The sequence below is a fragment of the Pelodiscus sinensis genome, chromosome 2 (assembly GCF_052426305.1).
Source record: "Pelodiscus sinensis isolate ZL-2025 chromosome 2, ASM5242630v1, whole genome shotgun sequence".
Taxonomy (NCBI): domain Eukaryota; kingdom Metazoa; phylum Chordata; order Testudines; family Trionychidae; genus Pelodiscus; species Pelodiscus sinensis.
The window spans coordinates 121,543,083-121,566,533 of record NC_143053.1 but is presented as its reverse complement, the minus strand read 5'-3'; the positions used below and the strand labels follow the sequence as shown (position 1 = coordinate 121,566,533).

At 45.8% G+C, this 23,451-nt stretch overlaps 1 protein-coding gene across 3 annotated transcripts in view; it reads right to left on the bottom strand.

Annotated features, from left to right (window-relative positions):
• RNF152 (ring finger protein 152) overlaps nucleotides 1-23,451 on the bottom strand; it is a 236,305-nt gene that overhangs the window by 148,081 nt on the left and 64,773 nt on the right. The window contains exon 3 of one of the 3 annotated variants that reach the window (XR_016348875.1): nucleotides 10,485-12,495. The exons of the other annotated variants lie outside the window; for them this stretch is intronic. The gene's annotated coding sequence lies outside the window, so the exon portion shown is untranslated. Of the gene's footprint in view, nucleotides 1-10,484; nucleotides 12,496-23,451 lie in introns of those variants that run through there. 3 annotated transcript variants of the gene reach the window in all.

Sequence of the window (23,451 nt, the reverse complement as noted above, 5' to 3'; positions counted from 1 at the left end):
GAAATCTACCATCTCATGATCACTGCTTCCCAGGTTGTCACCCACCTCTACTTCCCCTATTAGTTCCTCCCTGTTTGTGAGCAGAAGGTCAAGCTGCGCACGGCCCCTTGTCGGATCCTTCAGCACTTGTGTCAAGAAGTTATCCCCAACATTCTCCAAAAACTTCCTGGATTGCCTGTGTGCTGCCGTATTGGTTTCCCAACAGATGTCAGGGTGATTAAAGTCCCCCACGAGAACCAGGGCCTGCGATCTGGCAGCTTCGCTCAGTTGTCCAAAAAAAACCTCATCTACCTCATCCACCTGATTCGGTGGCCTATAGCAGACACCAACCACAACATCACTGCTGTTGTTTGCTCCTTTAAACTTAACCCATAAACTCAACAGGTTTTTCTCCCTCTTTATACTGGAGTTCAGAGCAATCGTAGTGCTCTCTTACATATAGCGCAACTCCTCCTCCTTTTCTCCCCTGCCTGTTCTTCCTGAATAGTCTATACACTTCCATGACAGCGCTCCAGTCATGCGAGTCATCCCACCAAGTCTCTGTTATCCCAATTAAGTCATATTTCTTGGACTGGGCCAGGGCCTCCAGTTCTTCCTGTTTGTTGCCCAGGCTTCTCGCATTAGTGTACAAACACTTCAGGTAACCAGTTGATTGCCCTATCTTCTCCATTCGAGACAGGGGTCCTCCTTTCTTGCTCCTTCCTCTCTGCATTTCTTCCCAGTATCCGACTTTCCCTCTCCCCTCAGGGTTTTGGTCACTGTCCCCCGACGAACCTAGTTTAAAGCCCTCCTCACTAGGTTTGCAAGCCTTCCCGCGAATATTCGCCTTCCTCTCTTCGTTAGGTGGATCCCATCTCTTCCTAACAATCGTTGTGCCCGGAACAGAGTCCCATGGTCGAAGAAACCAAAGCCCTCTCTGCGACACCAACCACGCATTTACGTCCTCAATTCGACCATCCCTGCCCAGTCCTTTCCCTTCGACAGGGAGGATGGACGAGAACACCACTTGCGCTCCGAATTCTTGGATCCTTCTTCCCAGCGCTACATAATCCGCAGTAACCCGCTCAAGGTCATTCTTGGCTGTATCATTAGTTCCTACATGGAGAAGCAGGAAGGGGTAGCGATCAGAAGGTTTGATCAGCTTGGTAAGCCTCTCAGTCACATCCTGAATGTGAGCTCTCGGTAAGCAGCACACCTCTCGAGATTCCAGGTCCGGACGGCAGAGGGATGGTTCAGTCCCTCTTAGGAGGGAGTCCCCGACCACCACCACCCGTCGTTTTCTTTTGGGGGTGGTGGCCGTGGAACCCCCATCCCTAGGACTACGCATCCCATGCCTTCCAGTAGATGGTGTTCACTTCCGGTTTCTTCCTTGTGAGGTCCCTTCCAAAGAATTCACCTCTGCAGAGCCTGTGGAGAGAGCTTGAAAGCGATTACTTACTTCTATAGCATCGGGGGATTCCCATGCTGGCCTTTTTCCCCTTCTAGAAGTTACATGCTGCCAGTTCTCTTCTTGGTCACGTACTGCCCTCTCTGGTTCCTCTTCCTTCCATGCTTGAAGGATTAAACGCTGCTTTCTATCGAGGAAGTCTTCATCCTCTCTGATCGAGCGTAGGGTCAACACTTGGGCCTCCAGTCGTCTAATTTTTTCTTCCAAAATGTCGACCAGCTTGCACTTCGTGCAGATGAAATCTATTCTGTCTTCCGGGAGGAAGACAACCATGGCACACGCTGTGCAGGTAACAGCAGCAGACCCATCACCATCCATCACTGCTGTCCTGTATAAGTTCATGCTCTGATAAGGCAGTCATCCAAATAAGGAAAAATTGTCAGTCCTACTCTGTGTAAGTGGGCAGCCACTACTGCTAGGGTTTTGGTAAAGGCTCTGGGTGTGCATGCCAAACCGAAAGGCAGTACTCTGTACTGAAAATGATCTTCCCCTAGTTGGAAGCGGAGGAAATGCCTGTGTGCCACATGGATTGCTATGTGGAAGTAGGCGTCCTGCAGGTCGAGGACTGCAAACCAGTCTCCCTTGTTCAACGATGGAGTGATAGTATTTAAAGTCATCATCTTGAATCGATGTTTCCGGAGGTAGCAATTTAACTTGCGTAGGTCCAAAATGGGTCTCCGTCCTCCTGTCTTTTTTGTGGTGAGAAAGTATCGGGAATAAAATCCTTTCCTCCAAAACTATCTTGGTACCTTCTCTATTGCACCAATGTTCAGAAGGCGCTGAACTTCTTGTTTCAACAGGTGCTCATGAGAGAGGTCCCTGAAAAGGGACAGGGCAGATGGGGTAGTTGGGAAAATAGTGAGAAAGGGAATGGAGAGACCAGATTGTACTACTTCCAGTACCCACTTGTCCGAGGTGATATTGGACCAATGATGGTGGTATGGCTTCAGCTGATGGTGAAAGGCCTGGACAGAGTTTTGTCGTATGTTGTTGAACACAGGAATCGTGTTTGCATCCTCGACGGGGAAGTCAAATTTTCTGCTTTGCTGCAGGTAGAGTGGATGAACTGTTTACCTGGGTCTATTTGCGTTGAGGACATTGTCGGAAATGCTGATTATCTTGGGCACGTGGTTGTTGTTTATTAAACTTGTAATCATACCTTCGTTGATAGGGGTAATAACGTTTGTGCCTATAAGGAGGTGTGTACATTCCCAGTGTATGTAGAGTAGTATGGGAGTCCTTGCCAGAATGGAGAACCTCATTGGTGTTAGCAGCGAAAAGCTTGTGCTTATCAAAGGGTAGGTCTTCTGCCTTATTCTGAAGCTCCCGCTGGGCTCCTGCAGAGGCTAACCAGGAAGACCGTCTCATGGCGACTCCCGTAGCTGTGGCTCGTGCGGCTGTATCAGCCACATCCATGGCCATCTAAAGTAGTATTACAGGATACGTACCCGTCCTGGACTATGGCCTTTAATAAAGGTTTCTTGGCATCTGGGAGATGTTGTAACAACTCCACCAACTTTGAATAATTGTCAAAGTTATGGTTTGAAAGATGGGCCAAATAATTTGCAATACATAACAACAACGTAGCCAAAGAGTAAACTTCTTACCGTCCTTGTTTGGCAATGTGTTTTTGCGCCGCACCGTGCCGCGCCGCATCAACTACCAGGGAGTTGGATTGCAGATGATTGAAAAGAAAATCCCTTAGGCGGGCACAAAATATTTCCTATCGACCTTTTTGTTGGTGCAACCGATGTCGGGGTCTGCCATATTTCCTCTGCCACTTCCATGATTGCTTCATCAATAGGAAGGGTGATTTTTGCTCGCTGTTGTTGTCGCAGATTCTTCAGGAGATGATGTTGTTTAGTGGGAACGTCTGCTAATTGTATTTCCTGTGTGTTTGCAACTCTTTTGAGCAGGTCCTAAAACTGTTTCAGGTCATCCAGTGAAGAGGTGTGTCATGATTATGAGGGTTAGCCAGCAGCCTGGGGATTAAAGGGTTAACTACACCTAGCCAGGTGGAGTGACCAGTAGGAATGTAGGTGGCACTTTCAACCTGGGACAAAGGAATTTGGGTTTTCTTTTCTCCCTTTTGTCTCTGGGAGGGAGTTCTCTGCAGCTACAGAGAGGGACAAGCATGTCTCTCTCTCTCCAAGACACCATTCTTCATTTTCTGTAAGTAGGGTAAAATTTAGGTAGTTTCGTTAGGTTTTATTGTTTTAAGGATTGGGTATGGGATCTGAGATCTGGCACTATTTAAAAGATGTTTTGGCTTTTCTTTGTAACTAAGTTCTAGGCCCATGGAGTTTCTCCATGAGTATATTTTGTTACCTTCCTATCTAGTCATTATGCTTACAACAGGAATATTGTTGTAATAATAAAAGTTCTTTCCTTTCTTTTTATTAACCTTGCATTGGTTAATAGTGTGCCCTGATTTTTATTTTATGGGTAAGATTTCCCAAATGATCTTTCCCCTGGTTTCTTTAGCAACATTTGGGTGGTGGCAGCGGAAGTTTTATTCCCAAGATCTTGGTTTTTAAGATTTTGGGGGAAGTTTTATACCAAAGCCTGGTACATAAGGCTTTGGGGTACACTTGCTGGCCCCCACTTCTGCATTTATCATGCCAATGTGGGGAAGGAGCCATGACAGAGATGTCACCTGGAATCATTGCTTCATCCAGTGAAGAAGAGGAACAATTAGTCGGGGAAATGCCCAGTTGAGGATCTGCTTTGGACAATTGCCCTTCTTCTGGTTCCGAGTGTTCATGGTGAATGGCCGGGTTTTTCGGTGGAGGTGGCAAAAATATCTGCTGCGAGCACTCAGGTAAGTATTGCATGCTGGGTGATCGGTGGGTACATGAAGAGCCTCTGTAGGATAAAGAAGCGTGCCTATGGTGGGAACGATCATCGTCAGTCCTATAGTAGTGTCCATAATATTGTTCAGAATGTTCTGGGGATGAGTATCTGGAGGATCGTGTACTGCGGTGATAGTCTAGGTGATCTACGACTTGGTGACCGCCTGGGTGAACAAGAACATGATGGAGAGAGTCACGCTTTTATGTAGACAGTGTCCCTATAGGTGGGTCATCCGTGGGTTTGGTAGGTAGGAGAGACACTGTAGTCCCAGTGCTGTCGGTACCTTGGTGGAGAAGGAGATGGTCCTGGCGAAAAGGTAGGAGACTGAGACAGTGCCTTGTAAATTTCCTTTGCCCCGTTTTTGCTAGGCAGGGGAGCCTTGTCAATTTCATGCACAGCTGAAGAGCTCGGTGCCGAATGTGGCTGCGGTGCCAAGGAACCCCTGCATGGGGACGGTGTTGATAATGCCGATGATGTGGTCGGTGCCGGCATAGTGTGCAGTGCAGAAGGGGAGGCTTGTGGATTCGGCACCGAAGGAGTTAATGGCGCCGCAGCTGGCACCGCTCGAGCAGCTGTTGGCGGTGCTGGCTTTCGCGCTGCTACTGGAGCTGACGCGGCTCGTGCTCTCAGTCCCGGATCAGGGCATCTCTTTGCCCTGGAAGCCACTTGCTGTCGTGGGGTAGTAGCCCCAGAAGCTCTCTCAGGGCATCTTGCCCTGCTGGTAGGCGGGAGGGATTGTGTTGGGGACGCCTTCTTCTTGTCTATAACAGCCGTCCCAGGAGATGTTGCCTGCCGCTTATGTGTTCCTATCCCAGAGGTGGGGATGGCATCAGCCTCAAGAGCCTGGCATAGTTGAAAGTGATTGGGAGAGAGAAATTGAGCAGCTGCTTTCCCACGTCCACCTGTCTCCTAATTCCTTTAGTAAAGAAGGTAGCCACAACGGCTTGTCCCAAAGTTATGAGAGAAAAAATTTTTTTTTATATAGCTAATGAGAAACTAGTGAAGAGAATAAATAACTGATGAGAGATCTAAAGAGAATGATCAAAGCTGAAACTGACAGAAAGGGAGCTCCGTCCACGACAGAGGCAGATGAGTGGAACCGAGTGGGGCTGGACCACGCGCAACAGATCAAAGGCGTGAATGCCGCCAAAGGCAGCCACGCATGCGCGGTCCAGCGGACACGGCTCTGATAGCTCTCTGATTCGCGGCGCTGGGACAGGACCCGACACCAGGAGTGGAGCACCCACAGGGCCACTCGAAGAAGAATAAGTTCTTTAGGATAAGGGACTGCTTATAAGTTTTTTAGTGTATTAGAACTAGCTATACCGTTTTGTTTTTTAAAATTTAATTCTGTAATTTACTTTGCCTTGTACATTTTCACTTGCAACCACTTAAATCATACTATTTGTACTCAATAAAGTCACCTTTTTTCACTGACAAGCCCACTGTAAATAATTGTTGCCTGGGGGGAGCAATCTGCATACCTCTCTTTCATTGATGAACAGGATGGACGACCACATGAGCTTTCTGTGTGTAAAGCTTTTACTCAGAGAAAGATGGATTTATTTGGAGTTTTGACCCCTTTTGGGGAGTGGTTTCTTGAGTGCTGTGCCCTAAAATTGCTTCTCGCAGAGCTGAAGTGGTTCAGTGTCTGCTTTGCTGTTCAGGGCCATGGGGGATAACCCCAGCTCTATGCCTGACTTGGGGAGAAAAGAGAATCTGGCCCAGCAGGAGAGGATGGTGGGGAGCCCCAGAGAGCAAGAAGCTGAGTGTCAGTGGTACAGTGATCACCCCAGAGAACAGCCCCAACAGATCATCTGTGGCTGCACCCCATTACACCCTAAGTAACTGGACATCGCTCTTGGAAAAGTATTTCCACAAACACTTCTGCAGCTTACCTGCTGCCTCCAGGGTCATTGGCTGGTACCTCCAGACCCAAATGTGTTTTTGGGGACCCAAATATGTGTTTACTACAGTGGTTCTGAAACTTTTTGGCCCACAGCCCTCCACACTCAATGCAAACCTTTCCACCAGCCAACAACCCATGATGATAAAATGTGTATAGGAGGGGATGGTGGTGTGGGAAGTAGTGTGCTAGCCAGCCTGCCATCGGGGGGCAGAGGGGCCAATTTCCCTGGGACCCAGCCCTTCAAAGGGGCCCAGAGTGCCTTTTAATTGCCATGGAAGCAGTAGAGTGCCACTCTGTACAGCTTTGAGGGCTGTGGGGGGCCAGCACCATGGTCCATGTGGCTGTAAGGACTGACTGCCCTCAACCCCAACTCTTGCAGGAGTGTGGAACTGCCTTCCATTCTGCCCCAGGCCCCGCAGTGGCTATCTGTTCTGCTGGGTGCAGGAGAGAGCTTGTGGAGTGAGTGGGGTGTCTGACTAGAAGGGAGGGTGCAGGACTGGAATGAAGGTGTGGCAGGGAATGGGTGTGGAGTGGGGAGGGAGGAGGAGGATTTACTTGACTTTGTGCCACCCATCACTCCCGGACACCACCTCCCGCAGCTCACATTGGCCAGAATTCTGGCCAATGGAAGCATCAGGGAAAGCCCCCTTCCCTGTGCTATCATTGCCCCAGCTAGGGGAGGAGGAACAGCAGCGTGTGGAGCAGCTTTTTCCCCCCTGTGAACCAGATCCGGCCCACAATGTTTAGGGCTCCCCCTCCCAACACCTGCAGTGAGAAGTGGGAAGCTGAGCCTCAAGCTGTGGCCCACCTGGAAGGTGACTGTGGACTCCACACTTTGAGAACCACTGGTTTAGTGCATATTAAATTTTCTCTCATCAATGAGACCATCCACTTCCTCTTGCTTGTTACCCTGACTCCTAGCATTAGTGTGTGCGCGCGCGCACACACACACACACACACACACACACACAGAGCTCGACAAATAATACAATCTACTCGCCTGTGGTGAGTAGATTGTAACCCGGAAGAGCTGGGTTCGGGCGATCTGTGCATGCGCAGATCGCCGGACAGCACGGCTGGCGAGGGAAGCTCGCCGCGGTTCAGCGAGCCCTGGTTTTTTTTATATAATATGGAATAAAAATTACTCCCTTTGCATTCACTGCCACCTAAATTCAGAATGTGTGTGTCATCTTTTAGAGCACGGGTTCCCAAACTGGGGGGGAGGGCGCAAAGAAATTCCAGGGGGGCACGAGGTGACTCATCAAGTTTTGCTGCCCCAGTCAGTTCCTTTTTTTTGATAAACAAGTTTTGCTGCTATTTTCTTGGGGCGGGCGGGAGGGTGTAACCAGACAGGAACCCCCACCAATAACATCCATCTTTGCTTGCCTGGAAGCATACAGGGCACACAGAGCAGTAAAATCAGCATAGTCTTTGAAGCCTTCACAGGAGGCCCAGATATGCTGGCTGCTGTGACCCTGGATGGCTGTAAACAGAGATACGCCAATTGTTGACCTAGAGGCAGCAGAGGAGTGCCCTTGATTGAAACCCATATTGATACGAACACACACTCGTCCGGGGGGAGGAATCTCCCACCCAATAAAGAATGTCCAGTACTCACAATTTAGTTCTCTCTCTTAGAAGTGTAAATTAAGTTGAAACTCCCTTGTAAGAACTGGCGTCACAAAGACGGACCAACACTATTTGGCATCTTATATAAGAAAGAGGATACAGGCCCCTATGGGTATAAAGATGGGTCCAGCAGCACACTTACTCTGAGTGTCAATCTACCATCTATCTGCTGGTTGAGTTAGGTGACTGGCCTCCCGAGGTTCCACAGAGACGCCCACCTCGTATTTGTCTTTCCTAGGAATTGAGGGACTGGCCCTGGCCTGATATGCTGGAGTCAAGAGGCACAGAAGGGGGTAAAAATTGTACCTGGATATGTCCTTCGTCTTAAGTGTACACATAGACTTAGAGCTCTTTAAAGATTAAGCTGTCACTTGGTACCATTATTTATCTTTATTTTCTTTGTAACCATTTTAAGATCTATATTTGCTAGCAGCTAAGAAATAGAGCAATAGCCATTGTAACCATATGATTTATAAGCTTCTTTAATAAACCTGCAACTGTTTAAGTTTTAACCTGACTCCTTCAGTTGCTGTAACAGAACCAAGCACAATTTAAAAGAACTTCAGGTATAGGGACAGGTATAGGGAGAGCTTGGGCGTTTGGATCGTGTCGCTTCCAGGGGACAGATCCGTAGGGGCATCTCTCAGCCTTCCCTAGGCTACCCGGTGCGAAGGGATCCTATATCCTAGCAGTCAAAATCTGAGATGTAGTAAGCTCTTCCTAGAAACTTGGGTGAATCTGTTAGCTGCCCGCCGTGAAGGGATCCCGATCCTAGCGCTTAAAGACACGGACGTTAAACTCCTCGGGGCGCCCGTCAGCCTCCCTAGGCTGCCCGCTGCGACAGGACCTTGTGTCCTAGCAGTTGAAGACTCGGGTGTAACATACACACAGACACTGCCCTGACCATCGGCTGACAGGGGGCATGAAGGTTTTTCAAAAATCAAAAAGGGGGGTGCGATGCCGAAAAGTTTGGGAACTACTATTAGAAAGTAAGCTCTTTAGGTAGGCGCCAACTTCTATTTTGTATTTGTTCAGCATTTAATACATTGGTCACTCAATACTGATTGAGGCATTTAGGTGCTACAAGAATATTAGTAACACATACTATTCATAGCCATTAATAAACCAGTACATTGCTCTGGATATTTCTACGAAGCCTGACAGAGGGTTCCAGATGTCAGTGTTACCCATATCCACAGTTTGACTTCCATATTTGAGAGAAGCAGCTCCTATCAGTCACACCTGCCTGAGACTTGGGGGTAATGCCCCCCATCCTCCCTCAAACTATGTCCATGGTGTCACACTATTGGACTATGGTGTCATGACTCATGACCATGAATGCCTCCCTCAGGGAAGCCTGTTCAAAACAGGGCAGACACCCCAAACTGGTGGTATATTCTGTAATTAGATTTCACAAACTAGTAACAAATATCAATTGCTGGATCACTGTAACAGTCTCACCATGCAGCCACACAGACTGGAGAGTTTAAGGGGGTCTATCTTGCCAGCCAGATTACATGGTTTAGCAATAAATGGTCATTTACACACACACAAATCACATCATATTCAGGTTGCTTCCAATCCCAAAAGACAAGTCACTGACCCCAGATCAGTTGGTACTCTAGAAAATCCCTGTAGCCAATCCTGTACTAAACTATCTAAAAGTTCATCAACTAGACAAAAAGGATTATTTACAGATTAAAGCAAACCATCACACATACAATGAGTTGTCAGCTAAATGTTACGAATGAAACGGTAGTTGTGATCTGTCAATTCAAAGTGTCTTTCAGTATGGAACCAGAGTTAACCCCTTGGGGACCTTTTCTTCAGTTTAGGCTCTCTGGTCCTGTCAAGAGTTCATAACTGTAACAAGAGAGAAAATTTTCCTGTGGCTTTTTTCATTTCCTTGATTCAGCTTCAAAGTCCCCAGAACAAGCTTCCTTGCATGGAGAATTTGCAAGGAGTCATAGGGCCATATTCCTTGATGGCCCATCTAATTTTGATTGTCCTTGTGGGAGTGGGATGATTCCTGTGCCTGGAGTCACAAGGACAGAGAAAATATTTTCAATGTTATAACCGGGGTGAAAGTAACACATTTCTTACAGAAACTGTCCTATCACAATCTGCCCCTCCCCCCTCTTTGGGGTACCTTGGAGTGAGGGTTAGGGGTTGGCAAATTTCTTACGGGTACTGTTGTATTAAGTGTGATGTGGCATGCAGGAGGGGCACAGGGCAGAGGGTTGGGGTGTGAAGGGGTGCAAGACTTAGGGCAGGAGGTTGGGGATGCAGGAGTTCATGTTGGGAGGGATCAGGGCACGGGGGTATGAGGAGGGATTCAGAGCAAGGGGGATGTGAAGGGTGCAGGACTCAGGGTAGGGGGTATAGGTATGAGTGCGGGAGGATCCCAAGGGCACGATGAGGGCAGAAGTGGCCCAAGGGGTGGGAGGAATGCAGCTGTACTTACCCAGTCGCTGTGTGTTTTTTCCTCTGTTGGCTGCATGCATTCCTTCTCTGCCCCTCCCCTGAGCAGTCAGGAGGGAGAGGAATACATACAGGAGGAATATATGCAGGCTGTGCACTTTCTCCTCACTCCCTAGTCACAGCAAACAGAACCCCCCACCTCCCCCAGCAATTGGATAAGTGTAACTGTAGCCCCCCCACTGCCTAAAATGGTAGAGGGTGGTGCAGCTGGCCATTCTCTAACCTGGTGCACCAGGTCGCATTGCCTTGCTTTCACCTCTGGTTACACCCAAGACTTACATATTTTCTTTTGGCCTGGAATAACAACATAAGTGAGGTTAATACATGCAACAACTTACAAGCATTTCATAGAGTATAAACACAGAATACATTCTTAGGCCAGGTCTATACTACAAGCGAAGGTCAAACTTATTGAGGTCGACTTTTTAGTACCCAGTTTTATCAAGTCAGTGGTTCATGTCCCCGCTGTGTGCAATAATTTGACGTAGTACAGTGTCTACCATTGACTCAGAGCGATGCGCTTTTGGGAGTTTAAAGGGAAAGTTCTGCAATCTACTAGGTTAGACCTCAGCGAATGCAACATTTCCATTGTGGTGACCTCATAATATTTGTTAGAGTAGGGGGAAAGGTACCTGAGATAGTAGGGGACCAAGGTAGAGCATCTTGCCAGGTGGAGATGGATAATGTTACAGGCAAGCACACTGAATGCAGGGACACCTTCTTGAGAGCAACATTCATGACTCTCAAAACTGGCCATTCATGAAACGGTCTTTCAAAGCCTCTGTGATTTACACAGCTCCTCACTGTGCTCTCCATATTGCCTTGGTGTCTGGTTGCTCAAAATCCCCTGGTAGGTTAGTGAGGCACGATTTCCCTTTACAACAGGTGTGGAGAACCTTTTTTGAGTCTGGGACCACTGACCCAACAGAAAAATCAGTCAGGGGCCACACACACACAAGTGAGAAGCAAGTAAAAAAGAACCCCCCCCCCCCCAAAAAAAATCCTCACTGATGTGGTCACCAACTGAGAAGGAGAAAGACACTCCCCACGTTCCCCCAGCATACCAAAACCTAGGGGGAACTCAGCCTAGTAGTTTTTATGTGCTGCAGCCCCACAGTGGGACAGTGGGCAGGCTGGAATGCCAATGTGGGCTCTCCAATGTTGGGAGGGGGATAACCTGAGGGGCCAGATCCAAGCAAGCCAGGGGCCAGATCCAGCCCCTGGGTCTGCGGTTCCCCATCCCTGCTTTACAACAACCATGTTGTGCTCCCTCCCCCACAAGTTATGTTCTTCTGTGTCTGACAATTTTGTTCTTTGCTATAGTTTCAACCAGTTGGTCAAGTACTGAAGTCAGGTCAACTGGCCTGCAACTGCTGGCCTGAAATTGTTTCTCTGCAATGGCCTTATCCTGAAGTGCACCTGTAGCATCTTGATCATCTGTTGGCACCACTGGTTGTTGATCAGGCTTCCTTTAGCTCTAGAACATCTCAGAGATCATTAAACTGCCACTTCCCTGCCACTCACTCCCTCAGAGCCATCTAGCTCTGTCTGCAGCTCCTCCATCTCTTTCCCCTTTATGCACTACCAGACCTTATCTTAACTCCTCTCCTAGACTGGTTAATAATGATATTGCTATGGAATTCCACCTTCTCCTCAGGATCACCTATGCTCATTTGTCAGTGCTTTTCCACATTCCTACCACTTCTTCCCTCTTCCCCTCACACATTCTACTCCACTTTGCTCCTGCCCCTCCTGTTCCCACATAAGGCCTCTCCTTTGCCCTAAGAAACCCAGTCATGAAATCCTGTTTTATTAACTACTCTACACCTTCACTTCTATATCTAAAAGTAATTGGATTTAACTATTGATGAATACTGCCCTGGATCAACTAATGGCAACATAAAAGTTCTGTAAGCAATACACCTTTTTCCCCAGTAAAACTCTAATATAGACGTCAAGCTTCATTGAATAGGGCATATTTCAGAATCGAAATTGCCGCATTATATACAATAATCACACGACACTGACTTCTAGAGTATAGCACTCAAAGTCATAGTATTTTGGAATTGCAAGTGACAGTCATAAAAACAGCTACAAATTGTTAAGCATTGTTTTACATACAACCTGTGTCGGTGTGACAGGAATGATTATCTCCAAAGCCAGTGAACATTCACATCTGTAATAAAAATTCTTCATGTAAATGATGTGACAGTAGTAGCAGTTACAGACTGCATGACAACCCAGTGTGCAGAGTTTCAATTCTAGGGTCTGCACCCAAAGGAAAGGGCCCTGAATGCTAAAAACACACAAAGAACATACCTGTCAGTTTATCTGTTAGAAGACTGGTCAAATAGTATACAAAAAAAATTCTACCCTGATTCATGACTCCATTTGTGATTAAAGTTGAGCAGGATTCATAGTATATTATTTGTTATTTGCAATTATTGAAACAATTGAAAGTATTGTGAAAATTTGATGAATTTATCATTTGTGGTTGATTGTTTGAAAGTCCATGCATTACTTATTATTGAATATTTATCAGACAGGTGATATTCTTCTCCTACCTAAAATTTTTCAGTCATGCAGTTAAGAAGCGCAAATGACATTATATGGATTAGATCCCTACTACACAACACAAATAGTCAGAAAACAGCTTATGAACAATCCACAATCTGAAAATTAGTAAATACATGTGAAGGAAATCAAAATTGGGTCACCAACTATTAGCTAACCAGTAAAATGGGGATAGAGAGACTCATCACAAGTATATGGACATGAAATATCAATAAATTTCTTCTGAGATTTGAGTAATACAAGAGGTCTAGAAGAATGTCAACATGGCTTAACAACACTGTAAAGCCAGTCAAATTAACTGTACAAGAAAGTGTATCCTAACTGGGTGTGCTGAATTCCATTAAAGGTATAGTTTCATTCCTTATAAGGGAGTAGTTTTTTCCTATGCTTCTTACTTTAAACATCTTAAAGCCTTTGATTATAGGGGAAGAAAAATCTCTTGCTACATTTTGCCATTAGCTGGCATGCTATCCTAGCTCCTTGAACAATTCCAATAATGAATATATGTAAAAATGCATACAGTGATGTACTGTTTTGCTGAAAAGCATTTATTAGATCTTAAGATAAATATTGTTAAGGGTGAGGCTTTATTTCTCAAATCAATAAATCTGGATTCCGATCTCACTTATATACATAGTTAAGTGAACTCCAAAGTCAATGGATCAAAACTGGAATAAGTGACAGGAGAATCAGGTGCAATCTCCACTTATTATTTGGATGGCCAAGCTTCTTCTAATCTTATGTTTCTGTCAGTGATAATGGGAGTGGATAGCAACCATATCTACTGATTGGTGACTCTCTTAAAGGTTTGGAAGTTTTGTCTGAATAAGCACCTCAAAGTGTAGATGTTTATGAGTCTGATCCTGCACAACGAGAGAGAGTTTTACCACTCATGTGGATGGATGAAGGGCTGAGCCCTCTTTGACCACTATAAAATTCTGAACCCCTTGAATCAGCAAAATAAGGCTGGAAATTCTCGAGATTTGTGACACTTACTGTGTCCAGTTGTGCTGAAAATATTTTAACAATAGGCTGTGTATTGCTACAGTATTTCAGCACTTCTGCTTCAGCTGAAGCAAGCAAAACTGATACAAGATGTAGTTGCATTTAAAAGGGGAGAGAGGGAGAGAGGGAGCAAGCACTTGGATCCAAATAAAAATTCAGGGAAGTTTAGATTTTTAGCTGAACCAGTTCACACTTCCCTTCTGAGGTCTGAAAGCCACAGGTATATTTGATTTTTGTTGTGCCTGCTATAATTATTCTTTTTAAACCTTTACTTAAGAGATTAAAAATTGGAACCAACACCTTCCATACACTACAGGGATCAATGAGAGCAGTTTTTATTTTAGTCACTTCGTTCTGCAGCACAGTGTGGTACGAACGGTTCTCATCTTGATAGATAGATCTATTTCACTGCTGATGCGAGGGCCAGGTTATCAGAGCTGCAAGTTTCTGAGTGGGGTGTTACCATGACATGATCTATATTAAACTACAAAAGAAATGAAGTTTGAGGGCTTGCCAATGAGAGACCCAACCAAGATTTGCCAGTAAGTTCAGGTCTGTATTGAGAGGAGCCATGAAAGCTTGAAATGAAACATAGCTGCATTTTCTGGAAGCATCACATCTTGCTTATAGCAGCCCTTACTCCATAGTCTCCCACTACTCCCTGCTCAGGCTCTGCGTTCAGTCTCTTTCCTAGAAATGAACACAATAGCATCTGCAGCAGCAATGCCAGGTGACCATCCCTTCCCATACTGCCAAAAGGTGGGAGGCAGTAAAAGGAGGGAGGATTTATAGCTTACAGATGCCTATCTGTCCATGAGAGGGCCATTTTGCACAGATACACAGATGATGCATGGGTAGGAGAGCTCAGAAATTGCAACTTCCTTCGCACAGGCAGATGCAGGAGAGAGCAACACTCACTGCAAGGAATAGTCACGTGGGGCATCGTGTGTGAAGAAAAGGAGCTTCTTTAATTTTTAGAAGAAAGACGTTTGCAGAGGGATTCAAACAGGAAGTCACGTGCTCAGAGAAGTAGGAGAAGGAAGTTGCTTCAGCAGCAGCAGTATTTTGGAAAGCCTTAAAAGAAAGAGCCAAGATGCACTGCAGCAAAATAGAAGATGACATTAGTCAAGGAGAAGCCTGCCTGTGGACAAGGGTTTACACATGCACACAGTTTGCAGTGGATGAATACAGAAGACAAATTACCAGACTTTCCCCTATATTTGTAAACAAGTTCATGGTTACAATGCTGCTTTGAGTTTGCTTTCCCGGAATATTCTAACACCCAAGCTTAATCACATAAATATTTGCTGATGCAGCACATTTTAAAAGTATATTTGTGAGTGACAATTCAATTTTGCATCTGCATTGAAAACCAGAACCCCAATTTTTATCTAACCGGGGAGCAGGGGAGGGGAGACAGGGGAGAGCATCTATAGCTAATCAAAGCTAATCCCAGTTTGGGTTTCAGCTATCATATACATAACAACTAACTTTGTAAACAATCTCCAGACTACAAATTACTAAGTAAATAATTGCAAATACATCTGAGGGGGGAAATGTGGCATTCACAGATAATTTGCACACTGGTAAAGAGGCAATGTGTGTTAAATAAACGGATTGTAAATTATTTGCCCAGTCTTACAATATACATACAGTACACACAAGTGTTTAAGAGAGAGAGAGAGTCATACGAAACTATTTGCAGAAGCATAAACCTTTTAGATTCAAAATATTTGCACATATATGAAATATTTGCATCCTCATGAACACATATTGTTTGCCAGTGATGTTTCCCAGAGAACATTGCAAAGAATTTTACAACATGCTTTCGGTTTGAACATAAATTGCTGGTGAATGAGAAACAACACATGGCAATATTAATAAACAGTATCATTACTTGAATAAATGCTGATAACATTAGATAAGCCAGTGTCTGCTATAATAGCTCTATCTCTTCCTTGCTACCAGACTAAAACTGTACAGTATGAAAAGAATAGTCCATTAAGGCTGATACCTACATTACTAAGGGGAATAACAAAATTATGTTTAATGTTATTTGCCTCTGTACTCACCAAGTACAGGCAGTCCCCGGGTTACGTACAAGATAGGGACTGTAGGTTTGTTCTTAAATTGAATTTGTATGTAAGTCGGAACTGGTACATATTGTAGGGGAAACTCTAGCCAAACATTTCTCCAGAGCTCAGTTTTATTCTCCCACACCTCACTTCCCTCAGTCCTTTATTCTCAAGGTGAGGTGTCTGCTGAGAAAAGCCGCTCCGCGTCTCCCTGGTCTGCTGGGGGGGGGGGGGGGGCTAGCTTCGCATCTCCCTGGTATGCTGGGGGGAAGCATTTAGTGTGGGGTTGCCTCACCCCATTTGTAAGTAGGGATCCGATGTAAGTCGGATCCTTGTAACCCAGGGACTGCCTGTATTAAAATACACAGTTGATGTGATCTACAGTCCAGTCCACTAATGTACAGTTTTATTCTGCAGATTCTCTTATACTACCCATATCCCAAAATGCTTTACAGTACTGAATAATGGATGGCACTATTTTAATGAGGTTTTAAGCAGTTCATTGAGAATTCACCCATGTATCTTCCTGTTGGCCTAATGTAACAGTCTTAGTTTAACAGCAAAAGCTAAGCGTATGTAAAAATGGTATTTTAGGATAATTCCTGAAACAAATCTAAACTTTTATTTTTTTTTCTTTTGCCTGGGCTACATTTTAAACAGAATAAATCTCATTCAGGTTGGCTAGATTGCAACAGGAATCACATATTTGTAATTACTTCACTCACAGACAAAATGTGTTGTCATGTTATGATGCTTTTCCAGGCACCCAAGGCTAATAGTGCTGGGACAATTTTTAGGGTGGGGTTGTTGAGCTGTGAAACCCTCCCTTCTCCCTGATCCATGCCCCTCACCATCCCAGAGTGAGGCCACAGCCAGGGGTGGCTGTGGAACTCCACGCATGAGGCTGAGGATCGGGGCCCATGGGCCTCGCAACTGCACTCCAGGGGAAACAGTAGAGCCCATAGAGGCAGCAGCTGGGACCTCCAGAGGCAGCAGGGCTGGTGTCCAGGATCCTCTAGAGCTGGCATACATGAACCCAGGGTAGCAGCAAGGCACTCAGAACAGGCCAGTGGCTGGGACCCCAGCACAGCACACAAAATTGGGGCAGTACTGTAGCACCCCTAGTCCCTCTGCCTAGGGCTGTGGGGGTCATCTTGTTATCACCTGTCCCCAGCACAATGGAGTCTTGCCTGTACTAGCTAGATATTAGCTCCCTAACTTAGAGCCACTCAGCCTCTGGCCTATCAGCTGTGTCTTTACTTTGCAAATTGATAACAGATGCACCCTAGCCTTCAAGTCCTTCCAAAGCATCCCTATGTGGTATACTGCCATCAATAGCTGGGTACTTGCAGAGATCCTCTGTTCCCAATGAACAGTGTACCCTAGACAGATGCTCAGTTAGTGTGCACAGAGCAGACTTCAATTATGAAATGAAAAGGAACTTTATTTTAGAAAGAATTCAAATAAAAACTAGTGTGACAGATAGGGACAAATGTTTTCATATGAACACTAACATTAAACATTTTCTAAAACCTGAACCCAATTGACTAGTTATCCTCCTGTCTAAAATCATTTCTCTCACCCAAATTGCTCTTTGGTTTTTTCCACAAAGCCTACTCCTTCTCATAAATATCAAGATTTCTGTCTGTTGTCCTCGTGGAATGAAGGAATACCAAGGGGTCAGATGTAGCCCAGATATGGTTCCAAGATACTTACCCCAAAATAGGATAATTCCTACTGCCAGAGCTATCTGGTCTGAAGGACAGTTGAAGACAGCTACCTGAAACCTTGCACTTTGGGGGTTGTGTGGGGGATCTGCAGCAGCCAGCTCAACCGTCTTATGGATGACACGGTCCCCCCCATTGAGAATAGCCATGAGACACAGCCTGAGAGAGATTACCTGGGGGGCTTGGTGCAGGGCAGTAACATGGGTTGGCTCCCCATGCACTCATCTTAGTGGCAGGAACCATGCAAAGTGGAGCAACACAGAAGTCTGCTCCATTCTGCTGTGGCAAGAAGCAGAGCAACCTGGCCTCAGCCCCATCCCCGCCCTCCCCGCTGAGTGACACAAAGCTTTGGGGGAGTGCAGCGGGCTGAGGCGATGTGGGGGCTCTTCACTTCCTGCCACTGCAGTGAGTATGGCAGGGCCTGACTCCTCCTACCACCCTGCACCAGGCCCCTCCCCCAGTAATCCCAAGATCACATCTTTCAGGAGAGGAGCAGGTATGGGAATAGGCAGAGCGGTGCTCAGGACAGGAGAGGTTACCCCAACTCCCACACCCTCTCAGGAACAGCCCTGCCTGCCCACCTCTTCCCATTAATTTCCTCTCTGAAGATTTCATTAGCATTCAACTCATTGAGTGGATGACCATTGTGGACCATAAAATATTCCATCTGTGTGTAGCCCAAGGTCCAGTGTGTTTCAGCAGCAGCCCTGGGAACTATAAATGTGGACTACAAACTGCGGCATGTTGGGAGAACTTCCTGGTTCCTGCCAGGATGTGCCCTCTGCCCCCAGCAGGGTCTTAGCAAGGACGGTGCTAGAAGCAGCACACAGGCTGCATGCTGAGAGAAGAGGCTGCTGAACTGTTTCCTCTTCTATGTTTTTTTAGAGAATAAAGCCTGTTCCTGGTGATTTGTCGGAGTGGGTCTGGTCTGAGGTGCACTCACACATACACAACGCAGAGCACACCAAGCAGCCTCAGGCCTAGTCCCCCCACAGTGGTGTAAGAAGTCACAAGCTTCCCCTATGCTGAATAACCTCCCACTGGGCTAGCCAACAGGAGGGGTTACATGTATATGACCAGAAAGAAGAAAATAAGCATCTCTTGGCTCCTGCCATTAGGAGTATGGAGATGCCTTTTGGTGAGCTGTTAGAATCATAGAATCTTAGGGCTGGAAGAGACCTCATGAGGTCATTGAGTCCAGCCCCTTGCCCAAGGCAGGGTCAATCCTAACTAAATCATTCCAGACAGGGCTTTGTCAGGCCGAGACTTAAAAACCTCTAGGGATGGAGATTCCACCACCTCCCTAGGTAACCCACTCCAGTGCTTCAACACCCTCCTAGTGAAATAGTTTTTCCTAATATCCAACCTTGGCCTCTCCCACTGCAACTTGAGACCATTGCTCCTTATTCTGCCATCCATCAGTACTGAGAACAGCCTCTCTCCATCTTCTCTGGAACCTACCTTCAGGAAGTTGAAGGCTGCCATCAAATCCCCCCTCACTTCTCTCTTCTGCAGATTAAATAAGCCCAAGTCTCTCAGCCTCTCCTCATAGGTCATGCGCTCCAGTCCCCTAATCATCTTGGTTGCCCTCCACTGGATCCTCTCCAATCTGTTTTACCTCATAGATTGCAGTACTAAATAACTTCACGTTTTCACACAAATATCTCAGTGGATTATGATGACCAGTGTGACAAGGGCTTTCATTGGAGAGTGAATACAGTATAGCATTATTCGGATGAACCCAGGGAATCCTAGTATCCAAATTGCACTCTACCTGTTGGGTCACATGTTTGCATTCACTCCAGAGATACCCTTTCCCAGTTTGGAGGCAAGACCAAGATAGAGATCATCCTGTTGAGGTGGAGGTCAGATTAATCTAGAGAGGATCAGGGCAGAAGAGAAGCAATGAAATCAGGAAAAGCTGTATAATCCTGGAATCATCTGATGGGAGGTGCAAAGTGGAACCACAAGGTGAGGGACATTTTAGATGTACTGCTGTAGCAAATTCAGGAAGGAGTCAAAGGAGCACAAAATGCAAACATCCTCTCTAGGGTGGTGAATGTTGTGGCAAGAGTAAATGAATGTGACCGACAGTGGGGGTTGAAGTTAAAGGTGCCAATAGGGAGAGTAGTTAAAGGAAAAAGTGAGCTGTAGAGCACCAAAGCAATGCTGAAGGAGATAGGAGAAAGGACTAGGGTGAAGGTTAGCATTAGTCAAGCAAAGTGAGGATTCAGTCCTGAGAGATAGTAGAATGAAGGCTGAGGGGAGACACCGCGGCAGAAGAATAGGGAGCTGTCACCCCAGGCCCTGCTATCAAAGAACTCCACCAATTACTATGATACTTAATTCAAAGGCTTCACTGTACTGCTGTAGTGGTGTCCCCTAGCCAAAGAACTCATCTAATATGTTGTTTGCAACATAGGTAGAGAATTTCATATAGATCTGACTTTTACAGAGCTAATTAATTTACATCAGATGAGAATCTGGTTCAATTTTTAAAGTTTCAACAGGTCCCTTTACATTGTTATCAAGATGGTTTGGCTTAAAGTGTTGAGTTTGCTTCATAACTTTTTGTTTGTTTGTTTGTTTCTAGTTCCTCCTGGAAAGGTAATTCCAAACTAAGCCATTACACATTTGCATTTTTGCCTTGATACGATCATACTTAGCCTTACTGAAGACAATAATAGCTTAACTACTGCTTTATGACTTAAATGTTGAATGCCATACAGTTTGCTTTTATTGTACTGTTACTCAGAACTTATCCCTCCATGCTTAAATTTCCTTTTTATCAATATTTGAATTCAAACAAAAACAGAAGGAAGAAATAGGCAATTATTTGGAAACCATAATCTCTGGGTATTAATGGTACAAAATGCTTGATTTTAGAAAAGAGCTTGGCATCCTGTATTAATCCACTAACAAATGGCCCAGTTCTGTCACACTTGCTTGTGCCAAGTTATGTTTTACTCTGTAATTAGTTCGTGGTTTAAATAGATCTCCTTATACAACAACCTGCTGAGTTTGAGTGAGGGTGGAAGAATTGGGCCTCAAATGATTTATCCACCACAGAATACTTATGGGCTACACAGCAATCTGCCAGTTGCTCTACTCCTATTGGTAGAAGTGACTACAACCACTTAAAAGTGATGTATAGTTGCAATTAATGTTCTAGTGAGCACTTGTAATCAATTAATTAGTCAACACTACTGTATTGAAGGGCATTAATGGGCCCTGTTTGTGTAAAACAAATAGTTGTAGTAATGAATACAAGAATGTGATTTTTATTCATGCAAATGCATTCTATATCACTGTCTTTCTGGATTTAAATTATATTAAGGAAAAGTCATGCACAGTAGTTATTGGGACTAAGATCGGAAATTGGGAGGGGGAGATTCATTCCATATGAATATGAGGTGCTGTTCTTCCTAGATCTACCAGGGATATACACTGTAACTTTGGGAAATTCAGCTAAACAGTCCCTATTCTAGGTTCCTATACTGCAAAATGGTTATATAGTATTTTTTCATCTCAAAGGTGTTGAAAGGTTTGAATTAATCCATGTCTATTGATGGGTTTTGTATCCTCAATTCCAGATAAAAGATAGCAAAGAAGTGTTAATGTAGTGCATATAGGCAGTGCTAGTGGATATCTTGCTAACTGTGGCAGATATATTTGGGAAATAGTCATGCTTGGAACAATGCCACTTTACTCACCAGAAAGTTACATCAATCATTGATTTAGTCCATTCTGGTTTGTAATCAATCCCCCATCCCAACACACCATCACAGACACATAAATTAGCCTCCCTCCTCTTGCTGAACCACACCAACATGTAACAGGAGAGGGAGAGAAACAACCACAGAATCTAAAACTAATAACCTCAGATCATTATCATATAAGCAATAATGCATCCTTAAACCAGCCCAAGGATTCCATTTAAATAATACCCACACTGAAGCAAAAAGCTGTTCTATGTTCTCTCTTGCAGTCATCCCAGCTACATAGCTTAATTGTGCAATATCCCCATCCCTCCTCCATCCCCCACACACCACCACCTTTTTCTGGCACCATAGAGAATATCACAGAAACAGATTAAAATGTTAATTACTAAGCCTAAAATATCAAAACATTGCAATTCTAATGCATCTAGCACAAAACCCGTTTGCAAGCATTGCTGAATCATAAAATGAAACAATACCCCAAGGTGCATCCTATCAGTGAGTCATTGAACTGTAACTCCTCTTCTAGATAATGGCTGGTGATGTCTGTTCAGCAGCCACCCAGGACTTGGTTACCTTCCTTGTCGTTGTCTCTTGAGAGCTAGCGTCTGGGCATTTCCCAAACCCACAGTATATTTTAGTGTCAGCCTATACAGCACATTCATATAACTTCATATTCATGTACAACGGTGGTCCCCAACCTTTTTAAGCATGAGATCACTTTTTGAATTTAAGTGCAATCCAGGATGTACCTCAAACCCAAACACCCTTGTCTGCCTCCTTCCTGCACCTTCTCCGAGGCCCTGCCCCTGCTCACTCCATCCTCCATGCTCACTCACTTTTATCAGGCTGGGGGCAGGAGTTTGGGGGCAGGAGAGGTTCAGGACTGGGGCCAAGGTTTGGAATGCTGGCTCCAGCTGGACACCGTTTACCACAGGTGGCTTCTAGCTGGTGGTATAGGGCGCTAAGGCAGGCTCACCCCCACCCTGGCCCTGCACCACTCCCAAAAGCAGCCAGCAAACATTCTCCATCCTGCCCCCCCCCCCCCCCCGCTCTGTGGAGATGGGGTACAGAGTGAAGGGAGGGGCACCCTGACATTAGCACCCCTCCTCTTCTTCCTGTGCCCTGCACAGCAAGCAGGAGACTCCCAGGAGTGAAGGGCACCTCCAAGGCAGAGGGTAGGAGCAGCACAGGAGTGCTGAGGGGCAGATGAAATGCCGGCATTTGATAGCCTCCCAGCCAAATCTGTCAGCATCACCTGTCAGAGTTCCATAACATGCAAAAGGAGGGGCTGCTGTTCAGAGGGATGAGATATGAGAGTGGTCACTGGAGGCAGCTATACCACCAAGAGATTGCCAGCAGGGCTGGGACTCCACCATCTTGCCTGACAGCCCACTAGTAAGTATCCCCCCCTCCCACTCTTGGTCATGTTACCAGGGGAAAGGAGAAGCTATGGGAGAAAAAAGATCCCTGGTGGTTGGGGGGGGAAAAAAGAGAAAAATAAAATGCTCCTGTGGCAGCTGGGGGGTGGGGTCAGGGGAGAGAAAAAGGCCCATGCTGGATGGGACCCCCATCCCCACCCTGAGCCCTCCTCACCTCCAACCTTCCGTCTCACACACATCCCCAGCCTCCTGCACGTCACCTACACCCGGACATCCCGATAGGGTTGCCAGGTGTCTGGTATTGACCCAGACAGTCCAGTATTTTCACCTCCTGTCCAGTTAAAAAAAAGAGTCAGAAAATACCAGACACCTAAAATGTCCAGTATTTTCTGATTTTTTTTCCCTGCCAGGAGGTGAACATACCAGACACCTGGCAACCCTCTGACACTCAGCAACTGGGCCCAGCCCCCAGCCTCTCCCAGACCCGCCCCCCCTTCCCTCCACTTACCTGGCTCCGCAGGGAAGCTGTCTTGTGGCACAGAGGACGAAAACAAGATGGCGACCATCAAAAAAAGCCTCAATGGCCTTAAAGGGGCCATGCTTTTTTTGTGGTACAGTAATTCCTCATTTAACACTATAGATGTGTTTCA